Below are 23428 nucleotides of genomic sequence, written 5' to 3'. Positions count from 1 at the left end.
TTTAAAATTTCTTATTTCTTGGGTAGAATAGTTTGTGAGGTGAGTTGTGCCAAGGACCTATCCAAGTTGGGTCGGCGCGCGTCAGGTGTTTAAACCGTTGTGGGATCTGATAGTGAGGTGCCGGCCAGACCCCTTATATAGCTTCCTTGGATGCTTTACTTTCATAGTTCCTTGATAATGTGAGTAGTCACGAAAGCGCTTGGAATTTCTTATTCTTTCAGAGTGGTTGTTTTGCATATTCTGAAATCACCTGTTTACTGTGATCTTATTGCATATATATATATATGTGTATGTCGTGCCGAATAGGCAGAACTTGCGATTTTGGCTTAAATAGCAACACTCATCTTGCCATATTGGACAAGTGAAAATTTGTGTATGCAATAATTTCGCCAAAATCATTCTGAACCTAACGAAAAAAATATAGTTCACTGTGTTTGTTTAGTATTAAATTATTGTAAACTAATCTAAAAGATACTTAGTTTGGTTAGGCTAAAATAAATTGTTCTTGTTATAATAAGGTTAGGTAAGTTTTCTAAGTTCCTTTTGTTGCAAAATTAAAAATGTTTACGTCAACATTAATGAAAAAAATATATCTTTAAACGTATAAGAGAAAATTTTAGAAAGGACTTAATTTTATGTGAGTTCTTCCTAATTGACCAGTTTTACATATTCGGCACGACATATATATATATATATATATATATATATATATATATATATATATATATATATATATATATATATATATATATATATATATATATGTATATATATATATATATATATATATATATATATATATATATATATATATATATATATATATATATATATATATATATATATTTAGAATTTAGAGGAAGAGCAGGCGGGGGTTTACCCGGCTGCACAACCCATTGCTTGATACTAGCTATGTCCTTCACTAAGTATTTTTATATATTGATAAATCTCATCTCAAAAGCTTTAAAACATTTTATTGTGAGGTAGCAACAAGAAGATTTAGCTCTCGTTTTCAAACCTTAGCTTGTAAGGCTAGCATACTGTCTCTCATGGGAATTTCATTCACGGCTTTAGGAATAAGTGTAATTGGGGTTCGCGAATCTGAAATCGATATAAGAGATGGGCTAAGAACATGAACTTCAACATTTGCAAATTGAAATACTTGTATATACTCAAGGTTTGGGTGCCTATAAATCACACCCAAAATTAATTTGTCAAGGCCTTCGAGAAACTGTAGCCAAACAGATTCTGTGTCCGATGTTTCTAATCTTATATCATGTCTAAGACAACAATATAAGTTTTCTCTGATATACATCACCACCCCACCACCCTTCCCCTTGACCCTATCAGTGTGGAATAGTTTATAACTCTTTATGTTATATTCAGAAGGCATTTCCCTATCTTTCAGGTTGAACCAGGTCTCTGTTATACCAATAATATCTATATTACCTGAACTTTCAAGTAATCTTAGCTCATTTATCTTATTTTTAGACTCCTTCTGTTTGTATAGTAAACCTTAAGGGAGCTAGTCACTCGTTGCCCTCTACTAACTCTCTTTGTTTGTTGATCAATTGCTTTGCCTTTAATAGCAACATTATTTTGAATATTGTCCTTTGTACATATCCCTGAGGTATCCCGGTAATGTCTGCTGTTTTCAACCCTAACAATATGGAGAGTGATTTAGTTTAGGCAGGCTCCATACATAGCTTTCAGAAGAGGTACGATTATGGTTTTGGAGCAAAGAGAGTGTGTATTTAGTAATGATCAGCGAAGCCACGGGGCCAGGAGCTGTGATTTAACCCATGTAACTATAAATAAGGAGTACAAATAGGTGAGTTCAAACACACACTCATAAACATACACTCATATGCACACTCAAAAACACTCATACACACACAGCCAGTGAAAAGGCGAGGCCAGGAGCTATGAATCGACCCCTGCAACCACAACTAGGTGAGTACACACACACACACACACACACACACACACACACACACGGACTTTCGCATAAGGTGTCCAGCATCCTTTCTGTATCGGACGCGCGTTTTTACTGTCATCACTGTTGATGGAGTTCTTATTGTCCCGAATCCTAATATCCAGAGATGCTGCTATTTCCCTAACACATATTTTGTCTCATTCCTCACAAAGTATTGTGTATACTTCTACACTAGTACCGGATTTGTTCTAGAGTTTCTGCACTAGGTTTTTAAGAGTAGTTTTAATGAGTTTTCTGTCAAGTATTTTGGAAACGTTAGTTGCAAGAAAGGTGACCTATAGAACGATGTATCTGTGAGGCTTTCCTTCAACTGGATTGGTAATAGTCGTGGTAAAAATGTGTACGTTTCCTACAAGACGTACGAACAGTAGAGGAAAATCTAGGGAGCCGAATGAATGCATGTGCATTCATCCTCGAGGAATTGTTGACTGGAAATTCTTTAAGGTCTAAGAAATATGTCTTTAACTACCATCTTTTAGTTCTGGTGTCACGGTTAGAGAAGAAGTGTAGAAGACTGATCTTGTATGCTGGTTTGCGCTAGTCTTCAAAAGAGTCTGTTTCCTCCTGTTATTAGGAACATGTCGATAAACGGTAAGTGATTGTTCTTCCTTTATAGTGTAAAACTAATTGCATTCTCTAGAGTGCTGATAGTATTGAGGCTGTCAAGCACTTCTAGACCTTTGGGTACATTGACCAAAATATCATCGATGTATTACGTCTCTATAACTGATCATTAAGCCTGACGCAGTGAAATTCTTCTTTCTTCTTCATATTCAGTAACTGAAGAATGCTTCTAGTGATGATGCCTTATAAGATTTATCTAAATAGATATAAGTTGGAGATTTTACTGAAATAGTTAAAAACAACTTTGAATCGTTGGAACTGAATCAAATGGAGAATATTTTTGTTCTGATCAATTTCAAACTTTCATCGTTGGTGGATTTTTTTAAAAGAAAATTCTGCGTTCACTTTGAGCTGCGCAAATTTGATTTTACTAATAATTTTAAACACTCCCTCATACACGCACACCCTACTCCCCCCTCACCTCTCTCTCTCTCTCTCTCTCTCTCTCTCTCTCTCTCTCTCTCTCTCTCTCTCTCTCTCTCTCTCTCTCTCTCTCTCTCTCTCTCTCTCTCTCTCTCTCTCTCTCTCTCTCTGTCTCTCTGTCAATCTGTCTCTCTCTCTCTCTCTCTCTCTCTCTCTCTATCTATCTCTCACATGAATGTACACTCACACACAAACAAACAAAATGTTGAGAATTTGGCCTTACCTGCTGTGTTTATTATATATATATATAATGAACACTTAGCTGATAAATGACAGCAAATCGTCTACACAGCCGCCCCTGCAGACGAGGTCTAGAAGCTGTCGAAACCATCACAACAGTGGGCTGTCAAGAGATACAATTTGTAAGTATAAATTACCCCTAGGGGGTGTTATGTCAGCATATTTCATTCGATGATGGCTGACGAATACTTACTTGTTTGGACTCAAAAGTCCACACCTTACTGCCGATTATAGGTTGATTACAAACTCCTTGTGACTCAAGAATTGCGCAATCCCCCGATCTACAAGAAATTCGTAACATACCTTGCTCTTTGTAACGTGAGCTATGGTGTTCTCAACACCTTCGACAGATATCGGTGACTTGATAGAAGCTGAAGTGTCCTTGGATGTCCACGTCTTCCATTGTCTAGGAAACGCACACTGGTACACTATGTTCCACAAGATTTGTCTTTGTTGTTCACAATGTATCACAATAGAAGCTGATCACACTTCTATTAAGTGTTTGTGTTAGAGACACTTTGTTCACACTAACGCACAGATCAGTGTTCTTTGCTGGTTATCCTGGCGTTAGTGTTACTCTCACTAGAGTCAAAGATAGTCTGCCCAGACGCCACAGCGCTCCATGACGTCTCTGCCCCCAGCACAAAAAAAAACGCTGACCTAGTACCTTGCATCCTTGTCACCTCCTCGATGAAGCAAAGCAGAATGTTTGTTTCTTGCTGTCTTAATCATAAACAACAATGTACACTATCTTTACTATGGTAATAAAGTGGGAGCAGGATGTTCCTTAATTGTCCTGCTAAATAAGAGATGTACTGTCTCTTATAAAAATACACGTTGCAACACCCCTGCAAGGAGCAGAGATCACTTGATTACGTGGCATAGCATCTGTGATCAATTACTCACTCTAGCAGTAAACAAGACGCTCGCCCCTTCTGAGAGGCCCCTCAGGGCTGAAAGGGGCTGAAGGGGGCTGAAGGGGGCTGATACCCCCCTCCTGGAGAAAATTTCTCCACACTGGGGGGCGGCGGAGGTTCGCTGCAGGTGAACTATTCATCACTTAACATTAATTTGATTTTCTCACTCGCCACCACTGCTGCTTGTCTTTTCTGAACAGCTTTAGTCTGTGTGGTTTCTGGAGAATCACTAATTTTGTTTTCAACACTGTGTAATTCTAACGGCACTAGTTTATTTATTGTCCGCTTATTCACTACACCTTTGCTTAAAACATCAACTGTCCTGATGATTCCATTTGCATCAGGATATATGGTCACAATTTTTCCAAGTGGCCATTGGGACCTCGGACCATCATTGTCGATAATCACTATGTCACCAGGTCTTAAGGACTTATGATTTTCAGGAACACCAGCTCCATAGAAGTGTTCTCTCAATGAGGTGAGATAGTCTTCTCGCCAAATTTTCTCCCAACGTTCAATCACTTTATTAAGGTGTTTGAATTTACGTCTGAGTTGCTCAGGTTCGAAATAAGTAGGATCCTCTATGATTTCTTTATCATTCATGGGAGGAACAGGTTCGAGCCTTCTGCCATGGAGTAAATGAGATGGACTTAACACTTCTAAATTGTCCAGATCATCGGTAACATAAGTTAGAGGTCTGTTGTTGACTCTATTTTCTATTTCAGTCACAACTGTACGGAATTCTTCTAAGTCTATTCTCTGACGATGAAGAGTCTTCCTTAAACAACGCTTTATAATGCCGATCATTCTTTCATAAAATCCGCCGTGCCATGGAGATTTAGGAGGAATGTATCTCCAACGACATCTGCGTTGATTCAGCATCTGTTGTACTTCTGGTTGATCAAAGATCTTGCTTATATAAGCAGCACCAGCAACAAAGTTCGTTGCATTATCTGAAATCATCAGTCTGGGACATGCCCTTCTGGCTGCAAACCTTCTGAATAATTTGATAAAGGTTTCAGCAGACATGTCAGTGTCTACTTCTAGATGTACTGCTCTAGTTGTAGCACAAGTGAACAAACAGATGTACACCTTGATGGGAACTTTGTCAACTGTTTTGGTTAAAATTATTGGTCCAGTATAATCTACACCTGTCACCTCAAATGGAGTGATATGACAAACTCTTTCAGAGGGATATGGAGGTGGACCTGGATACTGACATACTCGCATATCGTAGTGACGACAAGTAATACAGTCCTTTATTTGTTTTTTCACACTTTGTCGACCTTGAGGTATCCAGTAGGATTGTCGTATATGACAAAGTGTGTCAGCTACCCCACCATGTAACACGTTACTGTGGGCGTTTTGCACAATCAGTTTTGTTAGCCAATGATTCTTGGGGATCAATATTGGATGTATGGCTTCTTTAGGTAGTGAAGAATTATGAATTCTTCCTCGACATCTTATAATCTTTTCTGAGTCGAGATAAAGTCCTAAAGAATTAATCATGACAGGTTTCTTTGGGGATTTATCTTGTGTTTCTAGAAATTTATATTCTGTAGAGAAAACGTCTTTCTGTATTAGTTTCACCCAGTATTTAATGGGTTCAAGACATTCATAATCAGGTTTTATTCCTTTAATGAATTTAAAGACAAGAGCTGTAACTCTTAAGAGTTTACCCAAAGATGAGTATTTAGATCCATCAATGACTATTTCTGTTGTGTCTGCAGTATTTACACAACTTATTTCTGCTGTGTTCAAGCAGACTGTTTCTTCTGGCGTAATGTGAGCTTTTTGCTGAGGCCAGTTATTTTCATCAGAGAGCCAGTTCGGTCCGTGGAGCCATAATTTATTATCCACAAATTTCTTGAGTGGGACACCACGTGACAACATGTCAGCTGGATTCTCTTGGGTAGAGACGTGAAGAAAGAGATAATCTCTCTGCATCTCTTTTATTTCTGCTACTCTGTTCTGTACATAGACCAACTTACTCTTATTATTTCTTAACCACTGGAGAACTGCCTCATTATCACTCCAGATCACGGTTTTCTCAATAGTGAGATGATCAAGTACTTTGTTGAGATAGACAGCTAATTTTGTACCTACATAGAGTGCTGTCAGTTCCAATTGTGGTACTGTTCTGACCTTCAAGGGTGCTACCCTGGCCTTTGAAGTAATTAGTGTACTTCCTTCAGCATTACTCATGTAAGCTACAGCGCCATAACCTCTGGTTGACGCATCACAGAACACATGTAATGTGTACTTGTTTCCCTCTTGACCTATTTGTCTGGGAAGTTTAATTTGATGAAGTTGTTTAAACTCCCTGGATATTTCATCCCATGCTTGACTCATTTCTAGAGGCAATTTCTCATCCCATCCAATTTTGAGTTTCCATGCATCTTGCATAAGCATTTTACCTTTTATGGTAATTGGTGAGACGAGTCCTAGAGGATCAAAACATTGTGATACCTCTGACAGTAAACTACGTTTAGTGAGTGTACTGCATGATTTATTGTTTATCCTTTTGAGACTCAAAGTATCTTCCTGTGTATTCCAATTAAGTCCCAGCATATTGTTGCAATCAGGAATTTCAGTTTCAGGGAAATCTTCTTTGATAAGTTCCCTTAATTGCTTTGAATTTGTATTCCACATCCTTAGAGGCATATTTGCTTCTTTCATCTCCTTGTTAGCTTCTCTGTATAAGGATTTCAAATCCTCCTCTTTATTCACAGTACCTTGAAGATTGTCCACATAGAAACTTTTCTTTAAGACTTCTTTGAAGGGACTTTCAGATTTCTTCAAATGTGTATTTAGAGTAGCTTCTAGTAAGATTGGAGAGGATGTTGCACCAAATAATACTGATTTGAAACGATAAGTTTTCACAGGACTTTGAGGATCATGTGGATTTTCAGGCCACAAGAATCGAGTATAATCTCTATCTATTTCTTGTAGTCCTACTCTTAAGAAAGCTTTGGAAATATCAGCCGTGTAGGCATATGGGTTTGTGCGAAATTTCATAAGCACGTCTCCAAGCTTCTCAGTTAGTGAGGGTCCGGTCATCAGACAGTCATTAAGACTTGCTACATCTTTATTTGCACGTGCGCTGCAATTATATACAACACGTAGTGGAGTGGTTTCAGAATCTTTTCTGACTCCATGGTGCGGGAGATAATGAGCGTTTGTCTTCAACTTATCTTCGACTATTTCCTCAATGAATTTATTGTCCAACTGTTCTTGTATGATATTATCATAGACAGTCAGTAAATCTGGATTCTTCCTGAGCTCATGTATTTGTGCTTTCATCTGTCCGAAAGCCATGCGATAATTGCTAGGTAGATGTGGTGGATTTAATTTCCATGGTAACCTAACCCAATATTGTCCATCTTTATATTTGACAGTGTCCAAATATTGGTTATAAGTCTGAGACTCTTGTGGGCTTGGTTTATTTACATCAATACCTATCGCATCTAAATCCCACAACTTATCAACTGGTTCATTCATTTCTTCCAGTAATGATAATTTTTGCTGTGGTACATGATCAGCGGTTATTCTCGTAACTAGTACATTTTCCACTGAATCAATATCAGCTTCTTTCCCACTTTGAGAGGGAATGGGACCACATATCATGTGGCCTCCTGCTGTTTTCAGCAAGTGAACATCATGTTTACTTACTATATTTTGCACAAAACAGTGATAATAATCACTTCCAATGATTAAATCAATTGGACTAATTGTGTCCGTCTGTATGTCAGGACAGGCTAACTTGACCTTAGCTGCTTTCAGTGCTGCAACTGTTTCTTTTAATCCCTGGATCTGCACAGACTTAGGCAAATCATCTACTACCACAGCTTCTACTGTCTTTTTCCTGTTTCCTAGACCAACAGTGATTTTGGCTAGGTCATATGTCTGTTTACCAGAATTATGGAAAAAACCAGCTATATCTAACTGTATTTTGGCATAGGGTTGTTTATTCAGTTTCTGCAACACTGTTCTTCTTATGAAGGACCTTTGTGAGCCTTGATCAAATAGTGTTAGCACATTGGTTTTGTGTAATTTATTAGATAACTCAACTCGAGCTATCGGGAGAGCAGTTGCTTTAAACTTATCTCTCACATTTAATGCTGTTGCTTGTTGACTTCCTGATTCTGTGGAAGTCTGCTGCTGTTCAGCAAAAGTATTTGGGCATAATGCTGTATGATGCATACCCTTGCATTTAAAACACTTCTTCAGTGAGCATTTTCCTCCCTTGTGTTCACCTAAACACTTGATGCATCTTTTCAGCTGATGAACACGTTGTTTACGTGCCTCCATTGATGTGTATTGAATACAATACTGTGCCCAATGTGTTCCATCACAAAGTACACATTTTGGAGTACGTTTATGTATGACAGTCTGTTTACTGTCTATTGTATTCACAGCTTGATAAATGCCTATATGGGATTTCCCATTATGTGGTTTAGTGGGAGTAGGTATACTCTTTTTATACTGAGTTGAAGGTTTGTTATCCACTGGATTTGTGGATTTTTCATCTTGTCTCGTTGCTTGCATGCATGAAACTATTGTTTGTAAACCATTGCTAATTTCCTCACAAGTGAAATAGCGTTTATTGAACATAATATTTAATCGTTCAATAGTTTGTGGTGACAACTTATCTTGTACAATACCACTGATAAACCAATCACATTGTCTTATGTCATATTTAGCATCTAGAGATCTGAGACTATTGTCTAATGTAATTCTAAATGCTTGTAAGTCTGAAAAACAATGTTTGGGTGGCTTCAAGCTTGATATTAAGACTGCATGTCTAACTCTAGCCTTGTCAGCATCGAAGTAATTGTCTGCTAAGACACGTAAGGCTAGTTGATAATTGCCTTTAACCACCGGAAATGACTTAATCAGTTCATAGGGTTCTCCCTTCACAAGACATTTAAGGTAATTGAACTTAGCAATCTCATCTATGTCAGTTCGTGAATTTACTATGGATTGAAAACCACTAATGAATTCTTCATAATTATGACCTTGGAAAATAGGTAATGACAATGTAGGTAAGCTTGGTAATGGGACACTTGTTGTTGTTACAGGTGTAACAGGTGTTTGACCACTAGTTACAGTAGGTCTCTGTGACAGAGTTTTACGGCAGATAGCCTGTACTCCTGTCCACCTTAATTGTTGATCACTAAAAGTATCCAAAACATTTTTAATTTCATCTTCAGATGGATCTGATTCAAGAAATTTATTTTCATAATGTGTATAGTCTGAATTAATTATTTCCAGACGTTGTGTAAATAATTCAAACTTGACCTCAAGATCATCAAAATCTATGTTTGTATCTTGAGTTAATCCTAGACAGACTGAAATTAGATTTTCTAATTGTGTAATCTTAGTCTGTAAAGACTGAAACTGAGTTTTCAAACAAGCCATTTTAATGGTATACTGAAAATTCTAGCACCACACTTAGAGTGTTTATAAAACACTGTACTGCTATAAACAGCTGAGTTTTTGTTATGCTTAAGTCAGCAATAATCGAGTCAGACACTACTGACCCACTAAGCTTAACCTCAGGGTCAATGACCATGAAGGGTACACCGTACATGTGGCTGATGTTTATGGCTCGAGTTTGCTGTGTCAGCCTGCCCACGATGATTAATCGTAAATAACGATGTTATACACTTCATTCACTATACACTATAAATGTCACTGTATAACTGTAATCACACGTGAATATTACTTACACATATATAAATTTCACTGTTAATATATATTTGAAAGCTTACACTTTATATATAAGTTCCTTTAATATAACAGGTAGATCTATAAGAAACAAACTTTAACACAATCTTGTCTCTTAATTTCTGTCTATAAACATTATAAACACTGTGTATATATACACTCAGACAAACATCATCACTTGGGTTGTGTTGTCTTATTCAGCGATTTCAAGATTGGAGCAGTTGATGGAGGGTGCAGGATACCGTCCCCCGTCTTCTTGTTGGGTGAGTCACCCAGCTCCCATTTTCGTTGGGTGAACGCTGGGTGAGCGCCCGTTTTCTTTTGGCTGCCCATTCTCTGTGATTGAGTCTGGAGGGACTCATTTATACTGATTTATATTGTAAAACACTAGTTTTACAGCTTTTTTCGAAGGACCTTGGCTCATAGGTTATTTGTACACTGTAGTACAACATATTTGGACCACAGTGTGGTCTTTATCCGGTTCGAGCACGACCAAAACTCTGTTGAGAATTTGGCCTTACCTGCTGTGTTTATTATATATATATATATAATGAACACTTAGCTGATAAATGACAGCAAATCGTCTACACAGCCGCCCCTGCAGACGAGGTCTAGAAGCTGTCGAAACCATCACAACAGTGGGCTGTCAAGAGATACAATTTGTAAGTATAAATTACCCCTAGGGGGTGTTATGTCAGCATATTTCATTCGATGATGGCTGACGAATACTTACTTGTTTGGACTCAAAAGTCCACACCTTACTGCCGATTATAGGTTGATTACAAACTCCTTGTGACTCAAGAATTGCGCAATCCCCCGATCTACAAGAAATTCGTAACATACCTTGCTCTTTGTAACGTGAGCTATGGTGTTCTCAACACCTTCGACAGATATCGGTGACTTGATAGAAGCTGAAGTGTCCTTGGATGTCCACGTCTTCCATTGTCTAGGAAACGCACACTGGTACACTATGTTCCACAAGATTTGTCTTTGTTGTTCACAATGTATCACAATAGAAGCTGATCACACTTCTATTAAGTGTTTGTGTTAGAGACACTTTGTTCACACTAACGCACAGATCAGTGTTCTTTGCTGGTTATCCTGGCGTCAGTGTTACTCTCACTAGAGTCAAAGATAGTCTGCCCAGACGCCACAGCGCTCCATGACGTCTCTGCCCCCAGCACAAAAAAAAAACGCTGACCTAGTACCTTGCATCCTTGTCACCTCCTCGATGAAGCAAAGCAGAATGTTTGTTTCTTGCTGTCTTAATCATAAACAACAATGTACACTATCTTTACTATGGTAATAAAGTGGGAGCAGGATGTTCCTTAATTGTCCTGCTAAATAAGAGATGTACTGTCTCTTATAAAAATACACGTTGCAACACCCCTGCAAGGAGCAGAGATCACTTGATTACGTGGCATAGCATCTGTGATCAATTACTCACTCTAGCAGTAAACAAGACGCTCGCCCCTTCTGAGTGGCCCCTCAGGGCTGAAAGGGGCTGAAGGGGGCTGAAGGGGGCTGAAGGGGGCTGATACCCCCCTCCTGGAGAAAATTTCTCCACACCCCGGACACTTATGGTGTTTTCTCTTAGTGTACCAATGGCGCCCCTACTTTTTATTGGCGGCATTTTGCATCGCCTGCCCAGTCTTTTACTTTCGTAGGGAGTGATTTCTGTGTGCAGATTTGGGACCATTCCTTCCAAGATTTTCCAAGTGTAGATTATGATATATCTCTCCCTCCTGCGTTCCAACGAGTACAAGTCAAGTGCTTCCAAGCGTTCCCAGTAGTTAAGGTGTTAGAACTTATACGTGCAGTAGAGGATCTCTGTACACTCTCTAGATCTGCGATTTCACCTGCTTTGTATGGAGATGTTAATGTACAGCAGTATTCCAGTGTAGAGAGAACAAGTGATTTGAAAAGGATCATCATGGGCTTGGCATCTCTCGTTTTGAAAGTTCTCATTATCCATCCTATCATTTTCTTTGCACGTGCGATCGTGGCACTGTTGTGATCCTTGAAAGTGAGATCCTCAGACATTACTACTCCCAGGTCCCTTACATTATTTTTCCGCTCTATTGTATGGACGGAGTCAGTAGTATACTCTGTTCTAGTTATTATCTCCTCCAGTTTTCCATAACGGAGTAGTTGGAATTTGTCCTCATTGAACATCATATTGTTTACCGTTGCCCACTGGAAAACTTCGTTTACATCTTCTTGGAGGTTAACCGCGTCCTCAGCAGATGACAGCCTCATGCAGATCCTAGTATCATCCGCAAAGGATGATACGGTGCTGTGGTGTATATCTCTGTTTATGTCTGATATGAGGATAAGGAATAAGATGGGGGCGAGTACTGTGCCTTGTGGAACAGAGCTCTTCACTATGGCAGCCTCCGATTTAACTCTGTTGACCACTACTCTTTGTGTTCGATTTGTTAGGAAGTTGAAGATCCATCTCCCCACTTTCCCAGTTATTCCTTTAGCACGTATTTTATGGGCTATTACGCCATGATCGCATTTGTCAAATGCTTTTGCAAAGTCTGTGTATATTACATCTGCATTCTGATTTTCTTCCAGTGCATCCAAGGCCATGTCATAGTGATCCAGTAGTTGTGAGAGGCAGGAGCGACCTGCCCTGAACCCATGTTGCCCTGGATTGTGCAGATTTTGGGAATCCAGGTTCCAATTAACTGCCAAGCTGATTGCAAATGGTCTCTCATAGCATGATAAAGAATAGGCACTAAGGTATTCAATAAGGAATAGCAATTAGTAATCCATTGAACAAGACGAGTATCTTACTATAACCTAGGTGGTAGGTCAGGCATAGGCAACATTGTAAGAAGGTGCGAGCAAGTCCCAGGAGGGTTGGGGTCAGGTCACAAGAGGTTGAGGTCACAAGCGACCACTGAGAATCCACATACCACTCCAAGTACAAGTCACCTACTTTTCAAACACATACTAAACCCACACAAAATTCCACACATAATTACACACACACACACATACACACACACACACACACACACACACACACACACACACACACACACACACACACACTTACACACACATACACACACACACACACACTCACACACACACACACACATACACACACACACATACACACACACACAACACACCCCCACACACACACACAACACACACACACACACACACACACACACACACACACACACACACATACACACACACACACACATACACACACACACACACACACACACACACACACACACACACACACACACACACACACACACTACACACATACACACACACACACACACACACACACACACACACACACACACACACACACACACACACTCACACACACACACATACACTCCCTTCCCCCCCACCGACATCTAACTCCTTCCCCTGATCCCTCCCCTCCCTCTTTCACCCTACCCCTCCCCACCTCTCCCTCCTTCCCCCTATCCCCCTCCCACTCACCCACTTACTTCTCCCTCCTTCCCACTCCCCCCTCCCTACTCCTCGCCCACATAGCCACAGTTCCTCCTCTACCTCCCACCCCCACACACTGACATACACACTTTTAACCTAACACACAGAATTACATAGGTTTCCCACTCTGAGGCAATCAGGATAAAACAAAAATGGGTTGCCAGAGAGCAACAAGAAAAACCAAGGGACAGGAGGAGGAAGCTGCAAAGGAAGATTGGGCAGCAGAGCTCATAAAAAGGGAACATGAATGGGAAAGGAAACTAGAAGAACTTAGCATGAGAATGGAAGAGAGGATAGTAATGGAAAGCAGGAAGTGGGAGGTGCAAGTCAAAGCAGCAGAGGCCAGGATACAGAGTTTAGAAGAGGAACTGAAAAATCTGAAACAGCCTAAAGAACTAAAGAACATTTTGGGATTGACAACAGAGACTGCTACCTCAGTCACAAATAAGGGGACTGTAGGGAAAGAAGGAGCAAAACTGCATGTAGAAGCTCTATCAGTGGAGACTGTAGTAAATGAAAGAGCTAAGCTATATGTGGAGGCCCTAACAGACCACAGCAGAGCCCAGGGAAAGCCGAGAAGGGAAAATGACAGGCCACTGAGCCCAAGTACAGTAGCTAGTGAAACTGAAGAAAGGAAAGCTGCAATGGAGGAAATCAAATTGAATGAGGGGATACACAGGGATATGCAGTGGGAGAATGAAAGGGTGAGGTCAGTCTTTGTGTATGGGCTACAGGAAGTTGAAGGGGAAACATATGAAGCAAGAAAACAAGGGGAAAAAAAAGCAATTGAAAGCATCATGAAAGTAATAGGAGAAGACGACATGACCCAGCTGGAAAATTTTCGGAGAATAGGGGGGTTTGTAAAAAAAAGAACCCGGCCAGTGAAAGTGACCTTCAAGGCAGAATCGACTCGGAACAGGATACTGCAGGAGAAAGCACGATTAAGGGACATGCCGGCATACAGGAAGGTGCATCTCGACCGCGACAGAACACAAGAAAAAGGCAGAAACTGAGAGAGATGGTACAAAGGCGAAAGGAGGAAAAAGAGAGGATGGAGAAGACAGACAGGAGGTCCCAGACACAGGAAGAAGATCAAATACAGCCTCCCTCACAGCTTCCTATAGAAGCCTCCCAACCAGGTCAACCCCAGTGCAGCCAAACACTCTAAACCAAAACACCCATGCCACATCCAATGCCCCCACCCACTACATTACAAACTCCACCCCCACAGCAACCACCCATAGTTCCTTATCAGGTCTCCCACTTCCCCAACCCCAATACACCTCCCAGACCACAGTCTTAGAAAAGAAGTTGAAGGTGTGGTATACAAATGCAGATGGAATAACAAATAAGTATGAGGAGTGGCACGAAAGAATCAAGGAGACATCCCCAGACATAATAGCACTCACAGAAACAAAACTCACCAGAATAATAACAGATTCAATCTTTCCATCCGGATATCAAATCCTCAGGAAAGACAGAGGGAGGAGAGGGGGAGGAGGAGTTGCACTGCTCATTAAAAACCAGTGGGGTTTTGAGAAAATGGAAGGAATGGATGGCACGGGTGAAAGGGACTACTTAGTAGGAACAATCCAGTCTGAGGGACATAAGGTGATAATTGCAGTAATGTACAACCCACCACAGAACTGCAGGAGACCAAGAGAAGAATACGATGAGAGCAACAGAGCCATGGTCGACACACTAGCCGAGGTGGCCAGGAGAGCACACATGGGGGGAGCAAAGTTACTAGTTATGGGTGATTTCAATCACAAGGAGATTGACTGGGAAAACCTGGAGCCCCATGGGGGTCCCGAAACATGGAGAGCCAAGATGATGGATGTAGTACTGGAAAACCTCATGCATCAACATGTTAGAGACACTACCAGAGAGAGAGGAGAAGATGAACCAGCAAGACTGGACCTTGTATTCACCTTGAGTAGTTCAGACATCGAGGATATCTTGTATGAAAGGCCCCTGGGAGCTAGTGATCATGTGGTTCTGTGCTTCGACTACATAGTTGAGCTCCAAGTGGAGAGAGTAGCAGGAATAGGGTGGGAAAAACCAAACTACAAAAGGGGGAACTACTCAGGCATGAGGAACTTCCTTCAAAACATTCAGTGGGAGAGGGAACTGACAGGAAAACCAGTACAAGAAATGATGGACTATGTGGCAACAAAATGCAAGGAGGCAGAGGAGAGGTTTGTTCCCAAGGGAAACAGAAATAATGGGAAGAACAGAACGAGTCCTTGGTTCACCCAAAGGTGTAGGGAGGCAAAAACTAGGTGTACTAGAGAATGGAAAAGGTACAGAAGACAGAGAACTCAGGAAAATAAAGAGATTAGCCGAAGAGCCAGAAACGAATATGCACAGATAAGAAGGGAGGCTCAGCGACAATATGAAAATGACATAGCATCGAAAGTCAAGACTGACCCGAAGCTGTTGTACAGCCACATCAGGAGGAAAACAACAGTCAAGGACCAGGTAATCAGACTGAGGAAGGGTGATGGGGAATTCACAAGAAACGACCGAGAGGTATGTCAGGAGCTCAACACGAGATTTAAAGAAGTATTTACAGTGGAAACCAGTAGGACTCCAGGAAATCAGAACAGGGGGGTACACCAGCAAGTGCTGGATGAGGTACATATAACCAAGGAGGAAGTGAAGAAGCTGCTATGCGAACTTGACACCTCAAAGGCGGTGGGACCAGACAACATCTCTCCGTGGGTCCTTAAAGAGGGAGCAGAGATATTGTGTGTGCCATTAACAAAGATCTTCAACACATCATTTGAAACTGGGCAACTCCCTGAGGTATGGAAGATGGCAAATGTAGTCCCAATTTTTAAAAAGGGAGACAGACATGAGGCACTAAACTACAGACCTGTATCACTAACGTGTATAGTATGCAAGGTCATGGAGAAGATCATCAGGAGGAGAGTGGTGGAGCACCTGGAAAGAAACAAGTGTATAATTGACAACCAGCACGGTTTCAGGGAAGGAAAATCCTGTGTCACAAACCTACTAGAGTTTTATGACAAGGTGACAGAAGTAAGACAAGAGAGAGAGGGGTGGATCGACTGCATTTTTTTGGACTGCAAGAAGGCCTTCGACACAGTTCCTCACAAGAGGTTACTGCAAAAGCTAGAGGATCAGGCACACATAACAGGAAAGGCACTGCAATGGATCAGAGAATACCTGACAGGGAGGCAACAACGAGTCATGGTACGTGACGAGGTGTCAGAGTGGGCGCTTGTGACAAGCGGGGTTCCACAGGGGTCAGTCCTAGGACCTGTGCTGTTCTTGGTATATGTGAACGACATAACGGAAGGGATAGACTCAGAAGTGTCCTTGTTTGCAGATGATGTGAAGTTAATGAGAAGAATCAAATCGGATGAGGATCAGGCAGGACTACAAAGAGACCTGGACAGGCTACAAGCCTGGTCCAGCAACTGGCTCCTTGAGTTTAACCCTGCCAAATGCAAAGTCATGAAGATTGGGGAAGGGCAAAGAAGACCGCAGACACAATATAGTTTAGATGGCCAAAGACTGCAAACCTCACTCAAGGAAAAAGATCTGGGGGTGAGTATAACACCGAGCATATCTCCTGAGGCGCACATCAATCAGATAACTGCTGCAGCATACGGGCGCCTGGCAAACCTACGGATAGCGTTCCGATACCTCAGTAAGGATTCGTTCAAGACTCTGTATACCATTTACGTCAGGCCCATACTGGAGTATGCAGCACCAGTTTGGAATCCACACCTAGTCAAGCACGTCAAGAAATTAGAGAAAGTGCAAAGGTTTGCAACAAGGCTAGTCCCAGAGCTACGGGGATTGTCCTACGAAGAAAGGTTGAGGGAAATCGGCCTGACGACACTGGAGGACAGGAGGGTCAGGGGAGACATGATAACGACATATAAAATACTGCGCGGAATAGACAAGGTGGACAAAGACGGGATGTTCCAGAGAGGGGACACAGACACAAGAGGTCACAATTGGAAGTTGAAGACTCAGATGAATCAAAGGGATGTTAGGAAGTATTTCTTCAATCATAGAGTAGTCAGACCGTGGAATAGCCTAGAAAGTGACGTAGTGGAGGCGGGAACCATACATAGTTTTAAGGCGAGGTATGATAAAGCTCATGGGGCAGGGAGAGAGAGGACCTAGTAGCAATCAGCGAAGAGGCGGGGCCAGGAGCTATGAATCGACCCCTGCAACCACAAATAGGTGAGTACAAATAGGTGAGTACACACACACACACACACACACACACACACACACTCACTCACACTCACTCACACACTCACAACACACACACATGCATAAATAGCACATACACTCACACACAGACTACGAAACCTAGCCCAATAAAAATTAATAAAAATGGGTCCCCAGAGGGGAAGTTGAAGACTCAGGGGATAGGAGGAAGGTGGGCCTGGAAAGGATGAATGGATGGAAAAGAAATGTAAATGGATGGAACAAGAGAGCTGAAGCTGCAGAAGCCTATATACAGACCCTAGAAGACAAAGTAAATATGCTGTAACAAGTTACAGGGCTAGTGTCCACAGGCGACATCTGTATCAAATGAGGGGGTCAAAGGAAAGAAAGGAGACAAGACTTAAGTTAAGGTCCTTTCGTGCCACCAGGCATCGCCGAAGAACGAAGGGGACAAGCTGTTGGGCACAGAGACAGTAATTAGTGTGAGGGTACAGATAGATAAGGTGACAGGTCCCATACAGAGGCACAACCAGGTCACTGAGAGTTACAGGAAATAATAAAGGAGACAATTGTTATGTACAAATGAAAAACAATGGGAGAAGAGGGAGAGGTCAGTTTATATTCATGTTTTCGGGGCGAGTAAAGGGAGGACATACAGTAAACGACAGCAGAATTAAAAACAAGAGATTGAGATCATCAAACAAACAGGAGAGGAAGACATGATTGAGATAAGAAATTTTCAGAGAATAGGGAGGTACTCGAAGGAGGGAAATCGGCCAGTCAAACTAATTTTAAAGAAAGAACGGTGAGAAATTAACAAACCACGCTCCACACCAACAGCACTCACCCTACACTATGCTGAAAAATCCTACGGCACCTTGCCAGGTCCCCCACTTTTTCAGCTCCCACAAACACCCAAGAATATAGTGTCAGAGAGGCAACTGAAATTATGGAACACGAATTCTGATGGAATAATGAATAAGTAGGATAAATGGAATGAAAGAATCACAGAGGCATCACTAGACATCATAACTCCCACAGAAACCAAGCTCACAGGAATGATAAGAGATGCCATCTTAACAATTGGATATCAGATCATGAGGAAAGACAGAGAGAACACAGGGGGTATAGGAGCGACACTGCTCATCAAAAACCAATGGGATTTTGAGGAGTTGGAGAGAGGAGACAGATTAGAAGAAAGGGACTACATAATAGGAGCACTTCAAACTGGAGGTTCCAAGGTGTTGATTGCAGTGATGTATAAGCCATCACAGAATAGCAGAAGGCCAAAACAAAATGATGAGATTGTATTAACAAAATGACGGCTAAACACTGGGTAAAATCGCAAGAAGAGCCCATGTGGGCAGGGAGAAGCTACTGATTGTTGGTGACTCCAGTCACAAAGAAATTGAGTGGGAAAACCTGGAGCCACATGGGATCCCAGAAACATGAAGAGCTAAGTTGATGAAGATGGTACTAGAAAACCTCATGTATCAACACATCAGGGATACTACCAGAGAGAGAGGGGAGAGGACGAACCAGCAAGACTGTGCCTAGTATTTATTTTGAGTAGTGCAGAGATTGAGGACATCACATAGGAAAGACTCCTCAGGGTCAGCGATCAAGTGGTTCTGAGCTTCGTATCCATAGTAGAACTAAAAGTGGAGAGGGAAGCAGGAGAGGAAGGACCAATGAAGCCAAGCTACAAAGGAAAGGACTACACAGGCATAAGGGGTTTTTTGCATGAGGTTCAACGGGACAAAGAACTGGCTGGGATATCATTAAATGAGATGATGAAATATGTGACAACAATATGCAAGGAAGCAGATGAGAGGTTTGTGCCCAAGGGCAACAAAAACTAGTGAGAAGGCGATGACAAGACCTTGGCTCACGCAAAGGTGAAGAGAGGCCAAAACCAAGTGTGCTAGAGAATGGAAGAGGTATAGAAGGCAAATGACCCAGAAGAATGAGGATAGTCGAAGTGCATGAAAGGAATATGCTGAGAAAAGGAGGGAAGCCCAACGACAATACGAAAATGACACAGCAGCGATTGCCATGTCCTACCCGAAGCTGTTGCACAGTCACATCAGGATCAAAACAACAGTCAAGGACAAGGTAATCAGACTGAGGAAGTTAAGAGGGGAGATCACAAGAAACGAGAAGAATGATAGGAGCTCAACATGAGATTCAAAGAAGTATTCTCGGAGGTGACGAAAAGGACTCCAGAAAGGCAGAGAGGTGGGGTACACCATCAAGTGCTGCACACAATACATTCAACAGAGGAGGAGGTGAAGAGATACTGGAAATATTTTTTCATTAATTTTGGTGTGTGTAGGTGTAACTATTTTGTTTTTAAGAAATTTGATTAAATTCTATATAAAAAAATAAAAAAAAAAACAGATTTTTTTTATACTTATGGGATAGTAAACAAATTAACCAAAAATTTCGGTTTTAGGGAGCTCTAGATTTAATAATGATGGAATTTCCTATACTCCTGATACAGTTGTCTCAGATCACATGAGAAGACATCTTCAAAGCTGGAAGGTTTAAGTTACATGTGGCTGTTGTATGTCTTAATTTTTAGGTTTTAATGAAGGAATTGTGATATTAATTTCCATATTTTGACTTGTAAATGCCTCTTCTGATTCACATCCAATCTCCAGTGCTGGTACTGAGCTTCAGTGTGAATTTATGCCGGTCTCTCCACTATTCCAACTGCGTGCAGTGAAATAAAGGATCCTGGAGTTAGACAATACGGGGATAATTTTATCGGATCGTGTAGCTACCAAAATACATTTTTTTTTTTAGTTTATGTTGCCTCGCCTGAAAATTAAAATTCGGAGAAGTGATACCTAATTGTGAGTGACTGTTTCCTAGCTTCGGCGATGTTCCTGAATATTCACTGTCCATGGAACATCTGTCTTGTGATAGTGTGTGCTATATTCTCACGAGTAGTAGCAGTTCGCTGAAGGTAGTGAGTAGTGGGTCAATCTCTGTTGTGTCTGGTCAGACAGCCTCACAACAGTTAATATTTGGTAGATTACATTGACTAAAATATTAGCCACAGTTATTGCCAAATGAAGGAAATTATGTCGAGTGCATCTTGCTGCCTTAATTATTTATCATTACTAGTTTCGACTGTAGATTAGTTGAGTGTGAGTCAATGCTAATAATATGGGTTAGTTATATAAATTTATTTTAATGATATTAATTAGGTATTCACGAACCTCAATAATTATTGATGGGCTCTAAAAACATTGATAAACAGAGTCTCTAAAACATTGATAAATTATACAGCATAATTTGGTATCCCAGAAAGGGGACTTATAAGAAGTTGCCTGATTTTTTTTTCTTTCTCCATCTCTTAGATTTTATATCGCCCATAACTCGAGAATACCTAACGCAATAGGCTTTAAAATTTCAGCACTTGAGATGTGTGACGGCTTCGTCTTATACACTTCTTATACGCGTGAAGATTGGTCTTACACTATTCTGTACACACCATGACACCCGCACTAAAAGGGTGTCACTACTGGCGTTTTAATGGCTTTACCATCTCCAGCCTATTTCCCTGAAAAACGTACTTAATGAAAGCACAGTCCTTCACAGGTTTTCAATTTCCATCTTTCTTCCAATTGGAGTGCAGACTCAAGGCACATATTACCCTCAATAAACCTCCAATGGAACTTTCCTCTAAACAGTTAACAATGTTCCTGTGTGCTGACATTACCAATAAAACACACAGGTGCTTGCTTAGACGCCGATGGTACCTAGAAGCTTCCCTAATCGCTGCCCCGACTTTGTAAAACATATTACTCGAAGCTTAGAAATTTGAAAAAACATTGGTGTATGTGACACTGATACTCAACATGTCAAATACCAACCTACCTCGAAACACAGATTGTCTACCTGTGATCCTCTCAAACAAAGCCTTTCTAGCATTTTTCAGGTCACTATGTGACACTTGCATTCCTTTTCCATTCTATGTCTACTGTAGTTTTTGTCCTTAACATGTTAGAAGTGATAATGGTTCTAAGACTGAAGCGTTTTCTAATAAAAATTTTTTAGTGTTTGCTTAGGTGTCTTTAAAGCCACTTTTGCTCATTTTTGCCCATCCATGTGCGAATTAGGAAAATCCTGGTAGACGATATGTCATTAAAATGCTATAAACCGCCTATTTTGTTTTATAAACATACTTGTGGGTACACATTACTTGAGACACACCTGGGGACGAATGATTAAAAGACATGTCTTGAATTGACCCTTATTGATATTTCCATCAACTTAGTTTACTAGAACCTTGACCACTGACCAGGAAGCTTCTGGGATGCTTAGGAGCCTCTGTCACCTGACAATAACCTCATTTCACATTCTTCTTCTCTCTCTATCTGTGTGTGTGTGTGTGTGTGTGTGTGTGTGTGTGTGTGTGTGTGTGTGTGTGTGTGTGTGTGTGTGTGTGTGTGTGTGTGTGTGTGTGTGTGTGTGTGTGTGTGTGTGTGTGTGTGTGTGTGTCTGTCTGTCTGTCTGTCTCTCTCTCTCTCTCTCTCTCTCTCTCTCTCTCTCTCTCTCTCTCTCTCTCTCTCTTTCTCTCTTTCTCTCTCTCTCTCCTCTTTCTCTCTCTCCTTTTCTTACACAGGGTTTTACAAGTTTAGGTTTAAGAATCCTAACTTTATTTACAAGCTAAGAGCTGTTACCTACATGAGCTCATTTGAAAGTTTAATTTTTGTTATGAAATATACAAGTATGTAACAGGATAAAGCTGGAGTCATGTGCGGGCCAGCAATTTCATTTCATCAACTGACTTTACCTCGATGATATCATTAAGCAGTATGGACAAGTTCCAGATTCGAGTCATCTTAGGAATAAATGATCTCAGATGAAATTATGTTCTAAAAAGGGAACCGTCAGTGAAGTAGCTTCATGCTTCGGAGTGGAGTCAAGTGTTGTACTTTGACAACATTGTCCTTTTCTAAAACAGTAAGGCCAACCACATCCTCTGGTGTTGAAGGCCCTGCTGAAATGACAGATCTGGGACAAGGCAAGAGATGAGTCGCTTTGCTCTGTTCATTATTCTGTCAAAAATTCGCAGATGAGACGAAGGGCAGGCAATCCAAGATAATGCAGCATACTCGAGGTGTGAGTGTACTTATATCTCATACAAAATCTTGCTCCCTCTACTGTCAAGCAGATGTGCGATGTGTCGAAGTGCTGTAAGCTTCCTGACAGCTTTGTTTGCAAGATTTACAACGTGATTCTTCATAGGCAGTTTGGAGTCAAATTTCACCCTGGCACCAAAACACTACCAGTCATTCTTATCACTGCTCCAGCTTTAGTATCATGGCACCTAGAGACCAAGACCATAATTTGTGTTTTCCCGAGAGCAAATGTTACCTGGCACTGTTCACCCGAGGCTGAAGCAGTGTAAGCCGGTGACTGATGTAACTCAGAGCAGCTGGCATTTCCTCTCTTGGGAAAGTAAATGTCAGAGAACAGTCATCTGCATATGCATTAATTTCTGGGATGAGATGAAGGTCATTGCAGTAGACTTTCCATAACAATGGACCAAGCACACTTCTTTATGCAACACTTTCACCAATAGGATGTCTTGCTGACTTTGTTACTTTGAGAAGTATGCTTAGAGATCTACCTTGAAGGTAATCACTGAGGAGTCATAGTAGAGAACCTGCAATTCCCAGGTTTGCAATTCTGCCAAGAGGTCCTGATGTCATACTCGGTCGAAAGACCAGGCAATGTCCAGTGCTCATACACATTTAATTTTGGATTCATC

Source organism: Cherax quadricarinatus, chromosome 90 (assembly GCF_038502225.1).
Source record: "Cherax quadricarinatus isolate ZL_2023a chromosome 90, ASM3850222v1, whole genome shotgun sequence".
In the NCBI taxonomy this organism is placed as follows: Eukaryota; Metazoa; Arthropoda; class Malacostraca; order Decapoda; family Parastacidae; genus Cherax; species Cherax quadricarinatus.
This window is presented reverse-complemented; position numbering follows the sequence as displayed.